Below are 22,326 nucleotides of genomic sequence, written 5' to 3'. Positions count from 1 at the left end.
CCACCATACTGAATCTTTTGACTTATCAGCTAATAGCATTGGTACCTGCCTTACGTGCAGGGACTACATTTATAATAGCAACTAAGCATTAAACATCAGTGCCATTCATGCCTTGCAGCATGCATGGTGATACCACCATCTTGCAAAGTATACCAAAATGATGGGAAGCATGCAGGTACAACATACTCCTTAACTTGCAGAATTGCAGCAGCCAAGCTAAAACTACTGTAGTAATGTGCGAGGTATAATGTGTATGCTTATAGCACACATTGTGTCTAGTAGTACCTGTCCTATATACTAATATTATTGACCCCAAAAGACATTATTTTATTGGTAGCTACATGCCCCAGGGGCGTACGGAGGGGGGTTTCCAGGGGTTTCAGGAAACCCCTTTGGATTTTACACAGTACTTGAAACATTAAGAAATTGAAACTTCAGGTTTGGAATCTGTCATGGAACAGGACACATTTAAAACTTTTATCTCAGTTAAATAATAGTTTCTCACATGATAGCAACACTAGCATTATGATTTTGGTAAAAAGATCGAGATACTCTAATAAAGCAGTCAGGCAATATGAACTACTCTAATATAACAGTCACTTAGCTGTAGTGGAAACCCCCTTTCAAAATTCCTGTGTACGCCCGTGCCCTACAATGCAGAAGTTGCCATATTGCGTACTATATGTCGGGCACATAATGCAATGGAAACCATGCATTACAATTCATGTAATTATGTATAATAGTCACTTTTAAAGAACGAGGCCATCCTGCAAGTATACTGGAATGATCAGATGTGAACATACAGATGATTTTAAACAGCAGAGCTATGTGTAGCTACATAAGCAAAGACAACTGTAATATTGTACTACTTTGCATACCTATAATTTATTATGTCTACCACACAGGAGCAAACTATATTATGTGGTGTTATTATAGAACCTGTCATGTAAGCTCTGCATATAATATTATGACATTTAACTTACTGACAACAAAAAGAAACTAGGGCAGTACATGCCTACGATGCAGGCTGAGCTCTGTATGTTAACAATGCTACATTCCCCCAATGTTCCCTTTACTACACTACAACCTATACCTATTGTCATCACCTCTAACCTCCATGATCCCTACATTTACAGTACTACCATACTGTGTGATATTTTGAGTAAGCTACTACTGACTATTATCACCTATTGTCATCACCTTTGTACAGTAAAATTAGCTACTAACATTATCAACCAATACAGTAGAACCTGTTAAATCAGGACAATTGAAAATGAAGACACCTGCATAATCTGGACTCTTGGTAATGCTCCTAAAGTATCCCTTAGCATGTAAATCACGTGATTCATGCACTTTTACCACTTCATGACTCAAACACTCATCAGAAAATCCGTTTTATGTTGAACGGTGGAACCATGGATAGCCAGTTGGCAAGTTATGACGTTGCTAGTCAAGAAGGCTGGCCACTGGAAGGGTTTGCAGAAAGGAGTCAGTTTTAATGCATCGCACTGAGACTAATATCATAGGTAGTGGAAAGACTCATGCAAGAATAACCTAAATAATGCTTGTGGAATAATGATGTATTCATGGAGCAGGATGGAGGACAGCTGTTAAAGAGCCGGGTCTATAGGTGTCTTCACTGTCTTGCGCATTGAGACATGTACAGTGAGATCGCTTATATGGTGAAGTTTGTCCTGTGCATGGTACTGGTATGCGCATGGTGTGTTTGTATGTTCAGTTGAGGTGCTTGACAATGAATCGAATTTACTATATTTCTGTCTCTCGGGGCATACTGGGATACCTATACATAAAAATCTATCCTACTTTAATAATAGTTCATCTGTTACGAGTTTGTTCTACATGTGCATGGTAAGAGTTATCATAAGTGATAGCAGTTGCATTAGTCTGGCAATGGCCAAACTTTCATGTAAAAGTAAGAACATGGCTTTTGCAGTCAGTTGGAAAAGCAACTCACCCATTAGAATGAATAATCCTTTCAGCTTTTCACCTTAATTGTCATAAGGCCAGTACAAGTACATTCAGATTGACTTTTAGGGTTAGCTATACTGAAATACCGCTTTAAATCACTAAGATAACGATGAGAGGCTTCAAGTTGTTTACTCAATTATCTTAGGCAGGGGCGGATTTAGGGAGGGGGCTGTGCCTCCCCCCCCCCTTTCCTTTCTAAGTTAGTACTTGGCCAAAAAAACCCTAACTCTTCTATGTGTATCAAAAGTAGACTTATTTCAGGAACTATGTATCACTACCAACACAAATAATGTCTATGTAACTTAACCTATTGTTCAACTCTGTTCCAGGAGAGTATAGCTTCCTTTTCCTCAAGACTTCTTCAAGAAAAGGTTTCAATTGTGGGTTGCATCTTCAGTTACAAAAGTTTTAATTGTGGGTTTTGTTTTATTCAGCAGTGTTTTCCACTATAGCTATAAGAGGTGATTAGTGTGGTTTTGATATTTTAAAACAAATTTATTATGTGATTCAAAAAGTAGTTAGTTGGTTTAATTGGTTAGAGTTATCAGCTTCAGTATAATATGTAGTTATCAACTCAGCCGTTTAGCAAACTGTAGTCTTTTGGTATTTTACAAGTTTATAAGGCAGCTATAGCACTCTTGTCTATAAATGTAAAATCTGTATCTGTTACCTTCTGATATGACCCCATGCTGTGGGTTATAGTGCTGGTATTTGTAGCTAGCTATAGATCAGTCTTCATAACCCAGCAGATCTAGAAATAAGTTGATTATCACAACAGCAAATTTAGAAACCCCACAAATGCAAATGTAGTTGCACTTTGCTAGGATTTCCAGTGGACTAGCTAATAGCTACTGGTACCCTTCACTGCTTCTGCTTTTCAATACACTTTATTGGTGTTAAGGCTAACAAAGTGTCACTAGGCTAAGGAGCATGCATACTAATAATTGTGACATTCAACACCACTATTACTTAGCTATACATGTTTCTGCCTCTTTTTAGCTATACATGTTTCTTCCACACATTATCCCATAAAGGCTTCCCCTATTGTTTGGCTTTGTTTGATCATGGGAATATTTAGAAACAGCATCCTTCATGCAGACTGCACAATCATTACAGTCAAACTTGTGTAGTTTGTAGTCATAGTCACCCAATGTTGATGAATCCCAGATGGTCTTTAGAAGATGATAGTCTAGTATTCCATAAAGAGAGTCTGCCTTGAGTCTGTTAATGTTGAGGCTGGGGTAAGCATTTTCCACAATTCTTCCAACTTCATGATGTGTGAAATAATCTCCTTCCAGTGGGATCCAACAACATTATTTTTATCAGTAAGATAGACAGTTGAGGCTGTTGAAGAGGAGCTGATGCATTATGGTATATAGCTAACTATATCTAAATGCTTGGTAGCTACAAATGATAAGATTATCATGCATGCATGATAGCTACTCAATGCATATTGCAATCAGTCTTGATTTAATGAAAAAGTAAATGTGTTTTGATAAAATTTCACTGAAAACTGCTAAAACACTCTCAGATTCACCTCTAGAGGACCTAAGTTTCAACAATTTCCTGGAGGGCATGCCCCCAGACCCCCCTAGGTTGGCATGCTTTGCATGCTAGTTAGTCATTATTCCAAATAGCTAATTTGACCATGGATACTACATGAATCTTACCACTGAGCCTTGTGAGAATGCTTGGTATCTTCTAATGTCTGGCTAGTTACCTATGTCCCTTAGCCCCCCCTTTCAAAAAATCCTAGATCCGTCCCTGTTAGGGTACAGCTCCAGGGTAATACAACACAAGTGGTAGTAGGATTTCCTCTCATAGATGATAATTATACTCAGTGCATATATACTGGCATATTGGTATAGCTTCAAAGTATTCTGGCACTATATGCAAAGTATATAGAAGAGGTATAATGAATCAAGTTAATTTTGTGAAAATATATTCCCTAAGTTGCATGTTGTCACTGCAAATATCCTTTTAGTTGACTTTTAACATTTGATGACAGCTTTACCTGCATACTTACAGTATTGCAAATCAAGGAGGTTTCATGCTGCACCTTAGGTTGAGGACTTCCAACTGTTTTCTAAATGAAATGTAATTCAATTATATGTGCAAAATGCATTATTCACATCAACACACAGAATCTGTTATAGCTTCTAAAGTCAAAATATTCTTATACTCTAGAATGGCATGTACTCCGGTTAGCCTACATACTTCAAGAAGCCACTGTGTTATACAGGTTGTACCTACACCTTGGTTTAAGTGATTCCTATTATAGTAAAATGTTGATTCTCAATACTGACCGTGAGAATTTTAGATAGAGCACCCAGCGGGAATTACTAATAGTGTATCTGCCACTCTGCATTCTACACCCTGTACTCTATCTTGAGTTTAAAAGGGTAAATACAGTAAAAGTGTATATATGAGATATAATTATGTATATCAATGCAGGCAACATAACAAAGTTTGATTGACAAAATTATTACCGAGCAAAGTAGTATTATTCAGCTGAAAATATACTACATTAATCATAGCTACTTTCACCGTGCACTTTAGGGGCATAGGGAGGGGGGTTCCAAGGGGGTCAGGAACCCCCCTGTGAAATTTAGACTTCTGAGTTTACAGCAGGACCCTAACACACCAAGCTAAGTGCATTTAGCTTGGCAGGACAAAATGAGTGAGTAATAGTGTAGCTATATATGGCACATCGCAACAACTTATAAAGCTTTCATAGTTGTATTCATCTCTCAGGGAAGGATTTACAGAGGTAATATGAGAAACTTGTTAAAAGATCAATATACTCTAATAGAGCAGTCAGATATATACTCTAATAGAACAGTCAGGTGTATACTCTAATAGAGCAGTCACGTATACTCCAATAGAACGTGCATGTATAAATATCCATATGTTAAGGAACTTCATTAGTGGAGTCTTTCAGACATTCTAACACTAAATGCAAAACTGAGCATGACCTTATACTGCTATGGCCAGTGTTTAAAGATATAGAACTCCAGTAATTTATCACTGACTTGGGCATGCAAAATTTAATGAATCCGTTCTATGCAAATTTGTAATTATAATGTTTTCATTCCATTTGTATCAGTAGATTCATGGTTCCAAGTGGGATAACTATCACTTACATAATATCTAATTTACATAATATCTAATTTATTATGTGTCTCTATTGTGTTATGCTGTCTGTTTCCACTAGGTAGCTTTATCTAGTACTATAGCTTCATCCCAGGGGCACTTATATGCATAAAATTAATCTACTTTTATCGCATAAAATATAGCAATTTGCTGAATAAAAATATTGAAAGTCTCTCAGCAGCTGGGGGCTATGCCCCCAGACCCCTGCTACTGATTACTCAATAGTGCTGTAGGAACCCCCCTTCAAAAAATCCTGGCTACACCCCTGCACTTCAACCATTATACTTTGCCGTAATATGGTGAACAATATACAGGGGAATATAAACATTCCAGGCATTCTTAACTACAAGCAATTGCAAGAAACATCATTGCACTAACATAATTAAAGCCGGTGCTTTGTACATCTCTAGTGTGACAAACAACTGCTGTTACATATGCAGACATCATAATAATAATAAATTGCTTTACAGAATTGTGGTACAGCTACACATACAGTAAACTTTGGCTTGCAAGGGACATACAATTCTGAGGGTCTACCAGACACCAGCTCTGGTAGTCTATGTAATTAACTAACTAGCTATCTAATTACAATTATCTAAAATAACTTACAAATAACTATAATTGCTTGGTGCAGGAGTCTTGGAACATCGAGAACAAGGGCACAGGTAATGAAATCTACAGGGAATATTCTCAATCAAAATTGGCTAGAAAATGATTCCATAGAAATTTCTTCAGCTTTACTTTGATTACTTCTAAAGATTAGGACAAGTCAATTATTGGTAGGGAATTCCACAGTCTGGGTAGGCGATAAAAATATGAATTTATAATAAGGTTGGTGTGGGCTGTCTTGGGGTAGAGCTTGCAGCCAGCACATCTTGTAGTACCAGTAGTAATAGTTTAGTATATCGAAATTATCAGACGGATGTTTGATGGATTTGATAAAGAATAAGATGTCAGTAATTTCATAAGTGTACATTAGCGGCAGTATACCACACTGGATTAACCTAGCTCTATAGTCTGAATGATAATTAGATAAAATAAATTTGGTGGCTCTTTGCTGTATTTTTGCAAGTGATTCGATATCCTTTAATAGATAAGGTCTCCACAGTGTTGAACAGTACAATAATTTTTATCTAACTAGAGTAATGTACAATGATTTACAGGCCTGGGAACATTCAGAGTCCTTAAATACCCTATGCAGTAAACCAAGTAATTTGTAGGGCTTAGAGGAGATCATTTCATAGTGGTCTTGCCGAGTAAGTGAATTGGTAAAACAATGCCAAGATCTTTACAGCTGGAGGATTCAATAATTGTTTGACCATTGACATTGTAAGTGGAATTGAATTTACAATGGAAGCTCATTGCCAGGTTAAATGAAAGTAAATTGTTAACAGACTAGTTAAATAAAGAATTGAGGTCTTTCTGAAGTTTGAAGGAATGTCAAGCGTGGACAATATTTGTCTGAAGCACTTTGTATCATCTGCAAATTCAAATAGTTGTGAAGTAATGACAGATGGTAAATCATTGATGAATATTAAGAAGAGCAAAGGACCCAGTATGCTACTCATCATACAACAGCTTGCCTACGGGCCTGAAATCCATTAGTTACCATGTTTCTAAATCAGATTTAAACTTCATGAGCATACAGGGGCAGATCCAGACTTTTTAAAGGGGGTTCCACTCTGGAATTGCAACTTCAACCTAGCTGTAAGTTGAAGACCAAAAATGGTAACTACCTGCTGCCCTCCACTAACTATACATATCTCCTTATTTATAACTACATACGTAGCTTGCTACACTGCTTCTCTAAATAATACTGTAATAGACTGCACATGTAGTCTATTACAGTATCTCGAACTTGACTGCTCTATTAGAGTATCTCGAATTATGAATACTATTGAAGCTCTTCCATAAAGGTGAACCCTTTGAACCCCCCTGGATCTGCCTCTGGTATATCATAACGTATCTTTGATGCTGGAAGCTAGCTAGCACCCTGCACACAGTATTACAGCCCAATGTGCCTCCAAATAGCATTTCAAAATGTAAAATTTTCCTGGGGAGCATGCCCCCAGATCCCCCTAGACTAGCTTCCTTTGGAATGAGCTTTACCACTTTCACTTTTGCTCTGATGCCACTGGCATGTGTAGAATTGCCTGGTGAGACCATAACCCCAATTACTGATGTTATTTCTTTACACTTGAGGGGTGTAATCTCTAAGATTGTATCAGTCGAATTACTTATGTAGCAATACATGATATCTGTGGTAGTTCATGCAATCTTCTCCTATGTGCATTATTGTCTCCCCAAACATTGGCTACTTCCATGAAATATCAATGTGTTTTCACAGGAAAAAATCTTATAGCATTGACACTTTGTGGGTCTTGTACTTCCATGATGCACCAATACCACTATAACAGATACTTTAGAACCTGACAAGTACTCGGGGGGGGGGGGAAACTAGACACTGACCAAATAGCACCTCCACAATATTGTTTAAATCTTAAACCTTACTATTTGAGTTTATTAATTAAGGATGAATGTTTCCAAAATAGTCACAAGGGAAAGAAAGCAAAGATAAATATATAGTAGAAATTTTTTAGAGGTGCATAATACAGATGAAGTAGACACGAAGCTGTTCTGGGTGTAAGATAAATGTTGTTTCTGTTAATTTTTGCTGTTAAGTATTGCATGTTCACTACATTTAGTTTTGGCTTCATCAAATTTGAATGGTTTTTTAATTTCAGCTTACACAATAGGTATAAAGTCAGCTAGCACTAGCACATCAAAGCAGCAGCCTTGGATAATCTACAGAATCGAAGTGTTGAAAGGCCTTGCTCCATTTCTATATTAATACGTAAGTCACAAGCAGGATGATGCATGAAATAATTTTAGCAATGCATAAACTGACATGTGTAATATACTACAATGTTAGCATAGCTGAGTCAGTCAAGAGCCACCTGGCTTATTTAAATTGTTCAAACACAATAACATTCAGTATACTGAATGTTATTGTGTTTATAGAGAACCAGAAATTTTAGAGCCTAGCTTGGATGAACTAACGAGTTTGTTTCACCATGAACTTGGCAGCAGATGATTTCCTGAGGAGTACTACATTAGTGGAGGAGTATCAAGGTTCAATCATCTTGTATCCTGCAATCAAAATTCAAAATGCATGGTTAATGTGATTGTTGATAGAGACTCTTAGACTCTTATGCTGGATTTGTTAATTATTCCCATAATGTTGGATTTGGTCCCATAAAAGTCAACCTGGTATGTAGTATGTGACTGGGTGTTGCTGCAGCAACGGTGCTTACTAACTACCCTTTATGATATTTGCCATGCATAACCGGCTGAGCAAAAAGCCGGCTATAGTTTGCATATACTTGAGTTGCTTTCTTTTTTGTCAGGGAAAAAGCCAATGGGCTGTTAAATTTTCAGCCTTACATGTTGAATACATTTGGAGTTATAGTGATACTGTATAGAGAGCTAGTCTTGTGTGGCCAGACCCTTATTTTTCCTGCGGACCGCACGCTAAAAGGTGCACTAAAAAAAGAGTCGGGTACAATCACATCAAAAATCTGTGTTGGCTTCTACCGTAGTAGTGGTAGGCCATGATTGGTCAGAGGCCAGAAATAATAGGTGGCGATGACCACCACTTAAACTTGCTACATATTATAGAGTCTAGTCCGGCTTCTTGCAGTCTTAACAAGCGCCCTATGTTAGAATTAGCAATTCAAAATGGAGCCATAGATAATATCTATGGTGTGGAGCTCACTCTTGCTTTGGAAGAAGCAGTGAAAGATGCTGGCTTTGTATCATTAAAGCCGAAGCAAGAAGAGGCATTAAAGGAGTTTGTATCTGGTAAAGACACGTTTGTTGCTCTTCCAACGGGCTATGGAAAGTCCATTATTTATGTGATTTTGCCAAATGTGTATGACAAGCTCAGAGGTATGCTCATGCATCAAGACACAGCGGCAGTGTGTCATGCAGCCCAAGAAGCCAGCACGCCACACCGTGAGTATATTGCCCAGACTGATTGAACTAGGTTTTGTAGTTACCTTACTATAGGCTTTTTCTTATTGTATGTATGTATGTATGTATGTATGCATGTAGTTACACTTTTTTTTTCCTTGCCATACCCACAACTGACAATAACTGCCCCTCACCATAGATGCCCTCACCAACTATATTTCCTTATTTATAACTAGATACATACAGTAGCTTGCTACACTGCTCCTCAAAAGACTACTGTGGCTGCTCTATTATGTACTTGTCAATTTCATGCCCCACCCCACCCCCGGAATACAGGGGATTTGACAAATCGTGGTGTCAAATATCCCACTACTGGGGCAAAATCGGCTGTCAAATCCCCCACTATGTCCCCACCCCCTAGTAGGGGATTTGACAACACCTCAAGGTTGACTAAGCGCATATTTCATGCATGCAACTAGTAATAAACCTGGCATACACCTGTAGCAGCTAGCTAGTAAAATTATAGCAAGTGCAATTTTATTGTTTAGAAATGGAAATACTGAAAATCGGCCTCTGAATTGGACAACTGTCAATTTCCCCAGGGGTGGGGACAAGAAGCAATGTTAAATCCTCACCAGGGGTGTGGGGACGCCCAGGGGTGGGGGGGGGTGGGTCATGAAATTGACAAGTGCATTAGAGTATCTCGATTTGACTGCTCTATTAGAGTATCTCAAGTAAGAGAGGCCCTTTCAAAAGGGGGGCTCCATGGAACCCTTTGAACCCCCCCTGGTTTTCCCCCTGCTTTTGGTTGGTGGTGGCCATTGCCACCTATTATTTCTCTGACCAATTGTCGCCTACCGCTACTACGGTAGGAGCCAACACAGATATTTGACAGTGATTGTACCAGACTTTTTTTTTGGTGTACGTGCCTTTGGTGTGCAGTCGGACCGCAGGAAAAAAAGGGTCTGGCCATGCGAGACTACTGCAACCCAAATCAACCCATGCTTACAAGCAAGAAGGCTGGTCAAGCTTAGTAATGAGGACAATAAAGTTATGTATTACAACATATTATAACAAACAGTCAAACACACATACCCCACATTTTTTGTTTGATAGCACAGAAATGAAACAAAATAATAAGTTATATTCTTACTTTCCATGAACAGGCAAACACAATGGCATATCACTTGTATCAAACTTGTTTCACTGTTTTACTGAAGCAACTACAACATGTGTATATGTGTCAGGGGTGGATCTAGGATTTTTTGAAAGGGGGGGGGGGGGGGCTAAGCTGGATAGGGACATAGGTAACTAGCCAGACATTAGAAGATACCAAGCCTTCTCACCAGGCCCTAGTTGTAAGATTCATGTAGTATCCATGGTTAAATTAGCTATTTGGAACAGTGACTACATTAGTGTGCAAAGCATGCTAACCAGCGTTGAAACCGGGTCGGGTCATCCGGGTCACCCGGGTCATCCGGGTCACATTTTCTCCGGGTCATCCGGGTCTGACCCGGATTGGATCACGTGAGAAACGAAATTGTTCGTTTGACGACGTGGAACTTATAAACACTATCGCGTAGCTCTTTCGTGAGCCACGCCCACTTATCGCATTACCAACATATGCTTAGTCACGCCCATTTGTTAGTAAGTGCAGTATGTAGCACGAAACTGAGGGTATCTATGGTGAGAGGTAGCTATTGTCAGTAGGTGAAGACCTTTTTTTTTTTTTTTGGTCTTCAACCTACAGCTAGGCTGAAGTTGCAATATTTACTCAACACGATTCGAACGCTCAAAATGTAGACTCGTTCGCTCGCTCGAGACTAGCCGACGGGTCACATCCAGGTCAATCCGGGTCACATCCGGGTCAAATCCGGGTCTGCCCCGGATAGCAGGTCTGACCCGGATTGCTATCCGGGTCAGTGGGTCATCCGGATCAGCAGTAGTGACCCGGTTTCAACGTTGATGCTAACGTAGGGGAGTCTGGGGGCATGCCCCCCAAGAAAGTTTTGAAAATTAAGAGTTACAAGATTGAATCTGGAGGCAATTTTAGTCATACTATTATGGTAATTGCAAAGAATGCACATTACCCTGGGAAGGTTAGACCATCTGATATTGAATGTGAGAGCAATTTAATTACTATTATGTTAAAAGTTTGCTTGACTGTTCTATTACTGGAGTACATTGATCTTACTTGACCAGTTTCTGAAAACCTCAGTAGCTAACCCCCCAGAGTTTCCCCTGGGTGGACACCTACAAATTGAACTAAACAGACTATAAACTTTGTTAATGCAGGCTTTCAATGCATCTAAAAGGTCCAATGTAGCTCTGAGTTCAGTGACTCCAGTCACCAATATTTGATGAGGTAACTGCCTCACCTGCCTACATTGTAGCTATGCCTCTGGATAATCTTTTCAGTTGTAGCTACCAAGCATTTAGATATAGCTATATGCCATAATGCATCAGCTCCTCTTAGCCATGCTCTAATCAGCTAAATCTGTGAAGCAGAAACATGTATAGCTAAGCAGTAGTGGTGTTGAACGTCACAATTATTTAATAGTATGCATGCTCCTTAGCCTAGTGACACTTTGTTAGCCATAACACCAATAAAGTGTACTGAAAAGCAGAATGCAGTAAAGGCTATTAGCTAGTCCACTGGCAATCCTTAGCAAAGTGCAACTATATTATGGGCTTTCTGAATTTGTTGTTGTGATATTCAACTTATTATATCTGCCGGGTTATGAAGACTGAACTATAGGCTAGCTACATGCCAGCACTATAGACGGGTTGCCTATTTAGGGCGTGTCCCTTGTGTAACTCGAACAAACGCGACTTTCCGTTTTACGCATGATTACAATGTTGGTCAAGAAGTCAACAAAAAACCCATTTTTTAAAATAGTTAGGCAAACGTTTTTGGTTCTTCAAAGGTACAAGGTAAGTTAAAATCATCCAGTCTATCATTCTAAGTAGTAGCAAAGTCTTACAAAGAATGTTTTCAGCGAGTTTTATCGCTTTCCAAAAACCCGAGATTGAGAGAAAATCATCTTCTCGTTCAGCCTTCACCTTACACGCTTGATATGTTATAGCTCGAACCTTTCTCTATAACATACTTTCTGTTCTGAAGGCTGGCTAACTCCTGCTTGCTAAAGTTAACCGAAACGTTCATTTTCTCCAATAGCCGTAATACATTTTTGACTTAGCGAACTCGGAAAGTATGTGGAAAATTTACGGTAAAACGACCACGCCTTAAAAAGGCAACCCGTCTATAACCCACAGCATGGGGTCATATCAGAAGGTAACTGATACAGATTTTACATTCAAAGACAAAAGTGGGTGGATATGCTATAGCTGCCTTATGAGACTGCAAATTATGCACCTATCAATGTTAAGCCCCACTCCCCCCTCCCGGGCTTACTAAGGGATTAGTGGGGGATTTTCGCCGATTTGATCAGAAATTTTATTTGACCGTTCGAAATTTTAGGCGTTTGCTTTAGCTTGCGAGCTATGATAATTGATCTGTTTCCTAAAGTTTATTCCAGCGACACTACATGGAGATTTGACCACTAGTTGTTGCCCAGTGGGTGGAGAATATGATTTTTCAAAAAGTCAAATCCCCACCATTTCCCCCACTACGCCCGGGAGGGGGGAGGTGGGGGATAAAATTGATAGGTGCATTACCAAAAGACCACAGTTTGCTAAATGGCTAAGTTGGTAGTTAGCTACATATTATACTGAAGCTGATAAATCTAACCAACTAACACTTTTTCAATCATATAATAATAATATAGAAAAACCACACTAATCACCTCTTATAGCCATAGTGGAAAACACTGCTAATCATCTGAATAAAACAAAACCCACAATTACAACTTTTATAACTGGAGATGCAACCCACAATCGAAACTTGTTTTTGAAGAACTCTTGAGGAAAAGGAAGCTATATTCTCCTGGAACAGAGTTGAACAATAGGTATAGTTACATAGACATTATATGTGTTGGTAGTGATGCATAGTTCCTGAAATAAGTCTGCTATTGATACACATAGAAGATTTAGGGTTTTATTGGCCAAGTACTAACTTAGAAAGGAAAGGGGGGGCTACATCCCCCCCCTCCCCCCCCCTCCTAAATCCACCCCTGTGTGTAGCACGCATTGTTCACTCATTGCAAAAAATGACAATTCAATATGTAAACTATAGTTTAGCAGGTCACATAGCTGTACAGAGATGCACACCAGCTGCAGTACTATGAGCAATATAATTTTCACCTATTGTAACACTGGCAATGTAATCCACTATAGTGTGATCTCGTGATTACTTTACATGTCTCAGTAGCTACACAAAAACACTTACATTTTGTTGTGCTAAACCAGCTGTTGATTGGCTCTTTAACAACTATGTTCACAAGCATTATTTAGGCTATTCTTGAGCCTTTCCACTACCCATGATGTTAGTCGTCTCTGATGTGTTTAATTGCTGTTGATTGGCTCTTTAACAACTGTCCTCCATCCTGCTCCATGAATACATAATTATTCCACAAGCATTAATTGGGCTATTCTTGCATGAGTCTTTCCATGGGCCACTACCCATGATATTAGTCTCAGTGCAATGTATTAAAACTGACTCCTTTTTGTAAACCCTTCCAGTGGTCAGCCTTCTTGACTACCATAGCAACATCCTAACTTGCCAAGTCATGAAGGTACTATCCATGGTTCCACCATTCAACATAAAATGGATTTCTTGATGAGTGCTACAGCCTCATGTTGAGTCCCACAATTGAGTCATGAAGTGGTACAAGTGTATGAATCATGTGATTATTAAAGCAGACTAAATTAATAATCATCCATTCTATTGTTTAATTAGCTGTATAGAATTAGCTGGCCCTGCTCATGGCCTGTATAACTCCATTTCATAAGTATCACGTGACTGCCAGTTCAATAGAACCAACTTTTGGTTCAGTACCACTGCCATTTTATTACTGCCCTTTATACATAAAATGCACTTAGTATTAAATACTACTCTAGTCACAATATAAGGTCATAAAAATTATAATTATTATGTAACACTTTCACACCTCAGATCAAAGAAGCCGCCCGGGCTACATTTCATATGTAACCCAGCTAGCCGGGCTATAACTGGGCAATGATGTCAATGATTATATAGACATTGAGGCCAAAATCGATTGTGGGGATCAATTAATACTCACGTGATTAGGATGCATGACTTGGATTTCACCAGGTAAACTACACAGATGGAGAGCATTCTATTATCCTCATCATCCTACGAGTTGAAAAACGTTGGGCCAAGGCAGGGGTGGGGTAAAACCGGGACAGGGACGGGGACCAAGAGGGGAAAAACCAGAACAGGGCACAGAAATAGATAAATAAAGGACAGGGAAATGAAAGGCTGCAGTCAGGACTCCCTACTAACTATACATGCAGTGGATGGATAAGACCTGCTTTCTGAGTGGTTCCAAAATCTGGTAAAGCAAGGTCGAGATACCCTAATAGAACATGTACAGTCACTCTAATAGAGCACCGACTACAGCTCGTGGTTGTCCTGTGGCCTTGTCTCAGGGTCATTGTACATTTTGGCATGACCAAGTCTTGCATTGTCTAGCTTCAGGACTTTCTGAGATTCTAGCGGAGGCCGAGGTAGACACAATCTACATTTATGCAGACTTACCTGGTATGAGGGCTAACGAGCCTCCTCAGGGAACTATTCCTTCATCATTAATGGTAATTACCATCCAGATATTGTCATCCACAATGAAATATGCAACTCTGTGGCATTGCTTGAATTAACTTGCCCTTTGGATTCCGTGCAGCATCTGGAAGCTGCAAGAGAAGGAGTACCTTCAAATTCTGACTGAGTTAGATCATTAAATTTTGGGATCTTCCCATTATGACACAATTGAACTTAATGTATTGGGTCACTACTTGCCATCTACATTAAGATCGCTACATAAAACTGTTCATTATTTCCACCAAACAATCTCAAAGTCAATATGTAGGAGGCTATTTGATAAGGCAGCTGGATTTCCGGTTTCAACTTTGTGGAAGAATTTTCTGGCTAGAAGCTGTTTGGAGTGGCCGCATAATTAACTCTTTATAGCTAATTGTATTTTTATATGTACATAATTTCCTTGCCACACCCACTTTTGGCTTTTGCCATGTTTGTGGCCACATGTGCCCAAGGACACACCACATTTGTAAGTAATTTTGTTCATTTGCTTCATCATAAAATGATGGTTTCTCTCTCTCTCTGTCGCCTTAATAGAGCAGTCAACTTAACCCTAATGTTAAATGATAATAGGGAATTTAATTTTAATGCATCCCAAGGATCATTCCCCAGACCATTGGGCCTGACTTTTCACAGTAGAGCGGGTGCTTTTTTTTCATTGGGATTTCATGGATATACTTTCTAGTAATGTTTGGATCTTTCAGCCTGGCTTGTTTGCACATAATTTACATTTATAAGTAGATTTTTTTTGATAACTGGTTTTTAATCCAGGCTCATGTAATGCCAGGGCCTAAATGCCTAAATACACAGCCATGATTATGTAGAATGGAAAGCATGCCTTAGTGCGCATGAGATGATGCATTCAGTGAATTCAAATGTACAGGTGCCTGGGGAATGATCCTTGGGAAGCATTAAAATTAGACTCCCTATTATCATTTTGCATTAGGGTTAGGGTGACTGCTCTATTTTGTGTGTGTGTGCGTGTGCGTGCGTGCGTGTTAATGTATTGTACTATTGTTTGCATATAATTATATATCTAGTATCCAACATACAATTACAATGACATTTTTTTTTTAGCAAAAGATAATATAAATCAATAAAAAAACACTTAAACAGTGGGCAGAGAGGCAAACTCTGCCCAATCCTGGGATGATAGTATTGTTGCCATTACAGAAGCAGCATTGCCACGTTGAACATCAATGGCAACCTTCTGAATCAAAAATTGGGTGGCCTTATTATCACCAGACTGTTCCATTACCTGGGAACCTATCCGCCTCACTAATGAGTGTGCACATGATCCCCAAGCACCCAGGGTCTCAACACATAAAGAGGAGAAGTGAAATGATGGAATCAAAGAAGAATACTTTCTGAACTTAGCTGACTCTGCAGAGTTTGCCAGCTGGCTGGCACCACTTGCAGAAGTAGATAAAGGAGTGACTGTTATATTAGGGTATCTCGATCTTGTTTACCAGTTTCTGGAACTGAACCACTCAGAAACCAGGTCTTATCCATCCACTGTCACTCTGCATGTGGATAGTAGGTCCTGACTGTAGCCCTTCATTTCCCTGTCCCTAGTATCCACTTTCACTGTTTCCGTCCCCGTCCTGATTTTACCCCTCTTGGTCCCCGTCCCAGTTTACTCCATCCCCTAAGGTGAGAACTAGTGCTATAGCTTATTCACCAATCGTTTCTACACACTTTTGAATATGGACATGTCCCCATCACGAAGCTACCATGTACACTCTGCACGGAGCGCGAGTAATCACTCTACAAGCAAGTTTACCTATCTAGGCCTTTAGCGTACTTTTTTCCATAAATGATTCAATAAAACATTAAACTCGCATAACTGAATGTCTCCGTGATATCTCTAGGATATGTCCGTTCATCGTAACTGAATGTAACAGAATGTACTAGCTGCTGACCCATAATCAAAAATTTTAGGTATGCATATAATGTTTCCAGTGGCTGCACTCGTGTTGGCTTGGGTGATTGCAGCTTACATATTAGCTGTAACATGGGGCATTCAGACTTTGCCTGATATGTATGCCCTCTACCCTCGGGAAGTCGGCATACATTTCAGGCAAAGCCCTCATGCCCGTGTTACAGCTATTACATGTATTAACTGATCCCACCCGAAGTCATCCCATTCTTTAGCAAACATTGGTGAGGGAAAACATTGAGTAACTTTGCCATTTTGGCCACCACCATTGATTTCACAATTTTTTCACCCAGCATTTATTATATTTTCTAATTGTAAGAACTCATAATAATGCATGAGTGTTGTGTAATGTCATAACAAATTAGAAAATGATTCAACAGTCCCTGCTCCTGCGACTTCAGGTGATAGTTTGGAATGGTGTCTGGAAAAAGCTGTACTGTTTGTAAGTAGGAATAATATTCTTGAAAACGGGATGGACAGTCTATGTTCATGATCTCTGGTGGTGCTGGTATTATATGTTATAATAACTTGGTAAACATGATAGCTCAACTACGTTGTGTAGGATCTTATATTAAATAGTATTGTTAACTTTAATATTAATATGTCTCTTCTGTGATGTAGCGTTTTCTATTTCAAATTAGATAACATAGCAGTGACACTGCTATAGGTTGAAAAGTCTGACATGACAAATCTTGCTGCCCCACGTTGGATAGCTATATATAGCTTCAATTTTGTTAATGTTTCTCTAGGTGTAGGGAGCCCATGCCATCACAACATATTCTAGGATAGGTCTTACATAGGTTTCATAGGTATTTACTTTTACATTTGTTTGACAATGGTATAGGTTACGTCTAAGGAATGATGCAGCTTTTTTTACAAATCATGTTGATGTTGATATATTTATTAAATGAATCTAAAATGATAGTTTTGAGTCAATGATAACTCTAAGATATTTGGCTTCAGTTAGTTTGTTGTTATAAAGAATGTAAGATCTTTTACTTTGAGGCTTGAGTGATATCTGTACTACTTTGCATTTGTCTACATTGAATGTCATTAACCATTTTCTTCCCTACATTTCTAGCATTATAGAGATCCTGATGCAGTGCTCTGTGGTCATCATCAGTTTCAATCTTTCTATACATGTACAGAAACAATCATCTGCAAATCAGCTGCAGTAGGATAAAATACAGTTTGACAAGTCAATTTATATAGATTTAAAAGGCCCAAAACTGTTCCTTGTGGTATGCCACTGGTGACATTAACTGGATCAGCTGCAGAGGTGCTACAAACTACTCTTTGCTTGTGCCCATCTATAAAAAGAAGAGGTTTATTGTAATACAGAGTTATTAATACAATAATATTCTAATTTCAGTTTGAGGTTCCGGTGTGACACTTTATCAAAGGCTTTACAATAATCAAGAAATAATTATAGCATCAGTTGTTTCATTGTGATTCAAATTCAAGGCAAAATTGTGTATTGTTTCTATTGTACAAAGCAGTTGTAACTCAGCAGAGTGCTTCTCTCAAAAACCAAATTGTACTGAAGACAGAAAGTTATGTAGATTTAGATGTGACATTATTTTTGGAATAAATGATGTGTTCCAATAGTTTACAACGTATCAATGTTAATGAGATTGAACGATAATTAGTAGGGCTGTTCCTTTCTTGAACAATGGAGTAACCAATGTTGTTTTCCAATCTGAAGACAAAATACTTAGGTGAGCAGATGCACTAAAAATTAGAGTCAAACTAGGTGCAAGTTCATAAGACATTTCCTTGAGCAGTCTAGGTGGAATTCCATCAGGTCCGGTCCTGTAGCTTTGTAGGGATCAACTCCTTGCAATAACTTGGCAACTCCAGCAACGGATATGGCAAATGATGGAATATCAGGGTAAGGGCTTGGACCCATATCTGGTAAGGGTGAAGATAAATCTTTGTTGAAGACTGAATAAAAGTGTTGATTTAATATTTATGTTAGCTTTATCTAAGTTATTATATCTAATCCAAAACAGCCAAGCTGTAAAAAAAGTGTGCGGCCCTCAGAAAGGCTATGGTGAAAAAAGATGTGAAATCCAAGGTGGCGGCCAAGAAATGGCTGTGATGGTAGGTTAATGGTAAAAATTTTAATAATGACAATTCAGGTAAATTTTGTGAAACGGCACAAAAATTTACCTGAATTGTCGTTATTAAAATTTTTACCATTAACCTACCATCACACTATTATTAACTCTTGCTACCATCACAGCCATTTCTTGGCCGCCACCTTGGATTTCACATCTTTTTTCACCATAGCCTTTCTGAGGGCCGCACACTTTTTACAGCTTAGCTGTTTTGGATTAGATTTCATTTCTTTTTGTATTTGTATACCGGCCAAAGCCGGCCTATGGCCAGCTTTGGGACTTTTTTAACCTATGTTTTTTTTTCTTTACTACAGGAAGAAGAAAAGATGAAGTAGATGTACTTTAAATATTTTATCAGTAAATGTACAAATTATATATATAATACATATGTGACCGGATTTGCGAAAAGGGGCCTTCCACACACATCCAATTTGCCAACTTTGACAATTGATCACTTCAGATTGGAAAGAGCTATTGCCTTGAAATTTGGGCAGTGGTGATTTCTTTGCAGCTGAACTCTCTACAAGGTAATTTCTTCTAGCTGATCTCTCTACAGGGTGATTTGTTTGTAGCTGAACTATCTACAAGGTAACTTCTTCTAGCTGATCTCTCTACAGGGTGATTTGTTCGTAGCTGAATTCTGTACAGGTGATTTGTTTGCAGCTGAGCTCTTTACAAAATGGTTTCTTTGTAGCTGAACTCTCTACAAAGTAACTTCTTCTAACTGATCTTTCTACAGGGAGATTTGTTTGTAGCTGAACTATCTACAAGGTAACTTCTTCTAGCTGATCTCTCTACAGGGTGATTTGTTCGTAGCTGAATTCTGTACTGGTGATTTGTTTGCAACTGAGCTCTTTACAGAATGGTTTCTTTGTAGCTGAATTCTCTACAAGGTAACTTTTCTAGCTGATGTCTCTACAAGGTGACTAGTTTGTAGCTGAACTCTCTATATGGTGGTTCCTTTGTAACTGAACTTTCTACAAGGTGACTTCTTCTAGCTGATCTTTCAATAGGGTGATTTGTTTGTAGCTTCACTTTCTACAAGGTAACTTCTTCTAGCTGATCTCTCTACAGGGAGATTTGTTTGTAGCTGAACTCTCTACAGGTGATTTGTTTGAAGCTGAACTTTCAAAATGATGGTTTTTTTTGTAGCTGAACTCTCTACAAGTTAACTTCTTCTAGCTGATCTCTCTACAGGGAGATTTGTTTGTAGCTGAACTATCTACAAGGTAACTTCTTCTAGCTGATCTCTCTACAGGGTGATTTGTTTGTAGCTGAACTCTCTACAAGGTAACTTCTTCTAGCTGATCTCTCTACAGGGTGATTTGTTCGTAGCTGAATTCTGTACTGGTGATTTGTTTGCAACTGAGCTCTTTACAGAATGGTTTCTTTGTAGCTGAACTCTCTACAAGGTAACTTTTCTAGCTGATGTCTCTACAAGGTGACTAGTTTGTAGCTGAACTCTCTATATGGTGGTTCCTTTGTAACTGAACTTTCTACAAGGTGACTTCTTCTAGTTGATCTTTCAATAGGGTGATTTGTTTGTAGCTTCACTTTCTACAAGGTAACTTCTTCTAGCTGATCTCTCTACAGGGAGATTTGTTTGTAGCTGAACTCTCTACAGGTAATTTGTTTGAAGCTGAACTTTCTAAATGATGGTTTCTTTGTAGCTGAACTCTCTACAAGTTAACTTCTTCTAGCTGATCTCTCTACAGGGAGATTTGTTTGTAGCTGAACTATCTACAAGGTAACTTCTTCTAGCTGATCTCTCTACAGGGTGATTTGTTCGTAGCTGAATTCTGTACAGTTGATTTGTTTGCAGCTGAGCTCTTTACAAAATGGTTTCTTTGTAGCTGAACTCTCTACAAGGTAACTTCTTCTAACTGATCTTTCTACAGGGCAATTTGTTTCTGGCAGAATTTTCTACAGGGTGATTTCTTTGCAGCTGAACTCTCTACATGGTGGTTTCTTTGTAGCTGAACTCTCTACAAGGTAATTTCTTCTAGCTGATCTCTCTACAGGGAGATTTGTTTGTAGCTGAACTATCTACAAGGTAACTTCTTCTAGCTGATCTCTCTACAGGGTGATTTGTTCGTAGCTGAATTCTGTACAGTTGATTTGTTTGCAGCTGAGCTCTTTACAAAATGGTTTCTTTGTAGCTGAACTCTCTACAAGGTAACTTCTTCTAACTGATCTTTCTACAGGGCAATTTGTTTGTGGCAGAATTTTATACAGGGTGATTTCTTTGCAGCTGAACTCTCTACATGGTGGTTTCTTTGTAGCTGAACACTCTACAAGGTAACTTCTTCTAGCTGATCTCTCTACAGGGTGATTTGTTTGTAGCTTAACGATCTACAAGGTAACTTCTTCTAGCTGATCTCTCTACAGGGTGGTTTCTTTGTAGCTGAACTCTCTATAAGGTAACTTCTTCTAGCTGATCTCTCTACAGGGTGATTTGTTTGTAGCTGAACGATCTACAAGGTAACTTCTTCTAGCTGGTCTCTCTACAGGGTGGTTTCTTTGTAGCTGAACTCTCTAAAAGGTAACTTCTTCTAACTGATCTTTCTACAGGGCAATTTGTTTGTGGCTGCATTTTCTACAGGGTGATTTCTTTGCAGCTAAACTCTCTACATGGTGGTTTCTTTGTAGCTGAACTCTCTACAAGGTAATTTCTTCTAGCTGATCTCTCTACAGGGAGATCTGTTTGTAGCTGAACTATCTACAAGGTAACTTCTTCTAACTGATCTTTCTACAGGGCAATTTGTTTGTGGCAGAATTTTATACAGAGTGATTTCTTTGCAGCTGAACTCTGTACATGGTGGTTTTTTTGTAGCTGAACTCTCTACAAAGTAATTTCTTCTAGCTGATCTCTCTACAGGGTGATTTGTTTGTAGCTGAATTCTGTACAGGTGATTTGTTTGCAGCTGAGCTCTTTACAGAATGGTTTCTTTGTAGCTGAACTCTCTGCAAGGTAACTTCTTCTAACTGATCTTTCTACAGGGCAATTTGTTCGTGGCTGCATTTTCTACAGGGTGATTTCTTTGCAGTTGAACTCTCTACATGGTGGTTTCTTTGTAGCTGAACTCTCTACAAGGAAACTTCTTCTAGCTGATCTCTCTACAGGGAGATTTGTTTGTAGCTGAACTCTATACAGGTGATGTGTTTGCAGCTGAACTCTCTACATGATGGTTCTTCGTAGCTGAACTCTCTACAAGGTGACTTCTTCTAGCTGACCTTTCTACATGGAGATTTGTTTGTAGCTGAACTCTCTACAGGTGATTTGTTTGCAGCTGAACTCTTTACATGATGGTTTCTTTGTAGCTGAACTCTCTACAAGGTAATTTCTTCTAGCTGACCTCTCTACAGGGTGATTTGTTTGTAGCTGAATTCTGTACAGGTGATTTGTTTGCAGCTGA

The sequence above is a fragment of the Dysidea avara genome, chromosome 9, assembly GCF_963678975.1.
Source record: "Dysidea avara chromosome 9, odDysAvar1.4, whole genome shotgun sequence".
NCBI lineage: Eukaryota > Metazoa > Porifera > Demospongiae > Dictyoceratida > Dysideidae > Dysidea > Dysidea avara.
The sequence above is the reverse complement of the archived record's forward strand: the minus strand, read 5'-3'. Positions refer to the sequence as shown.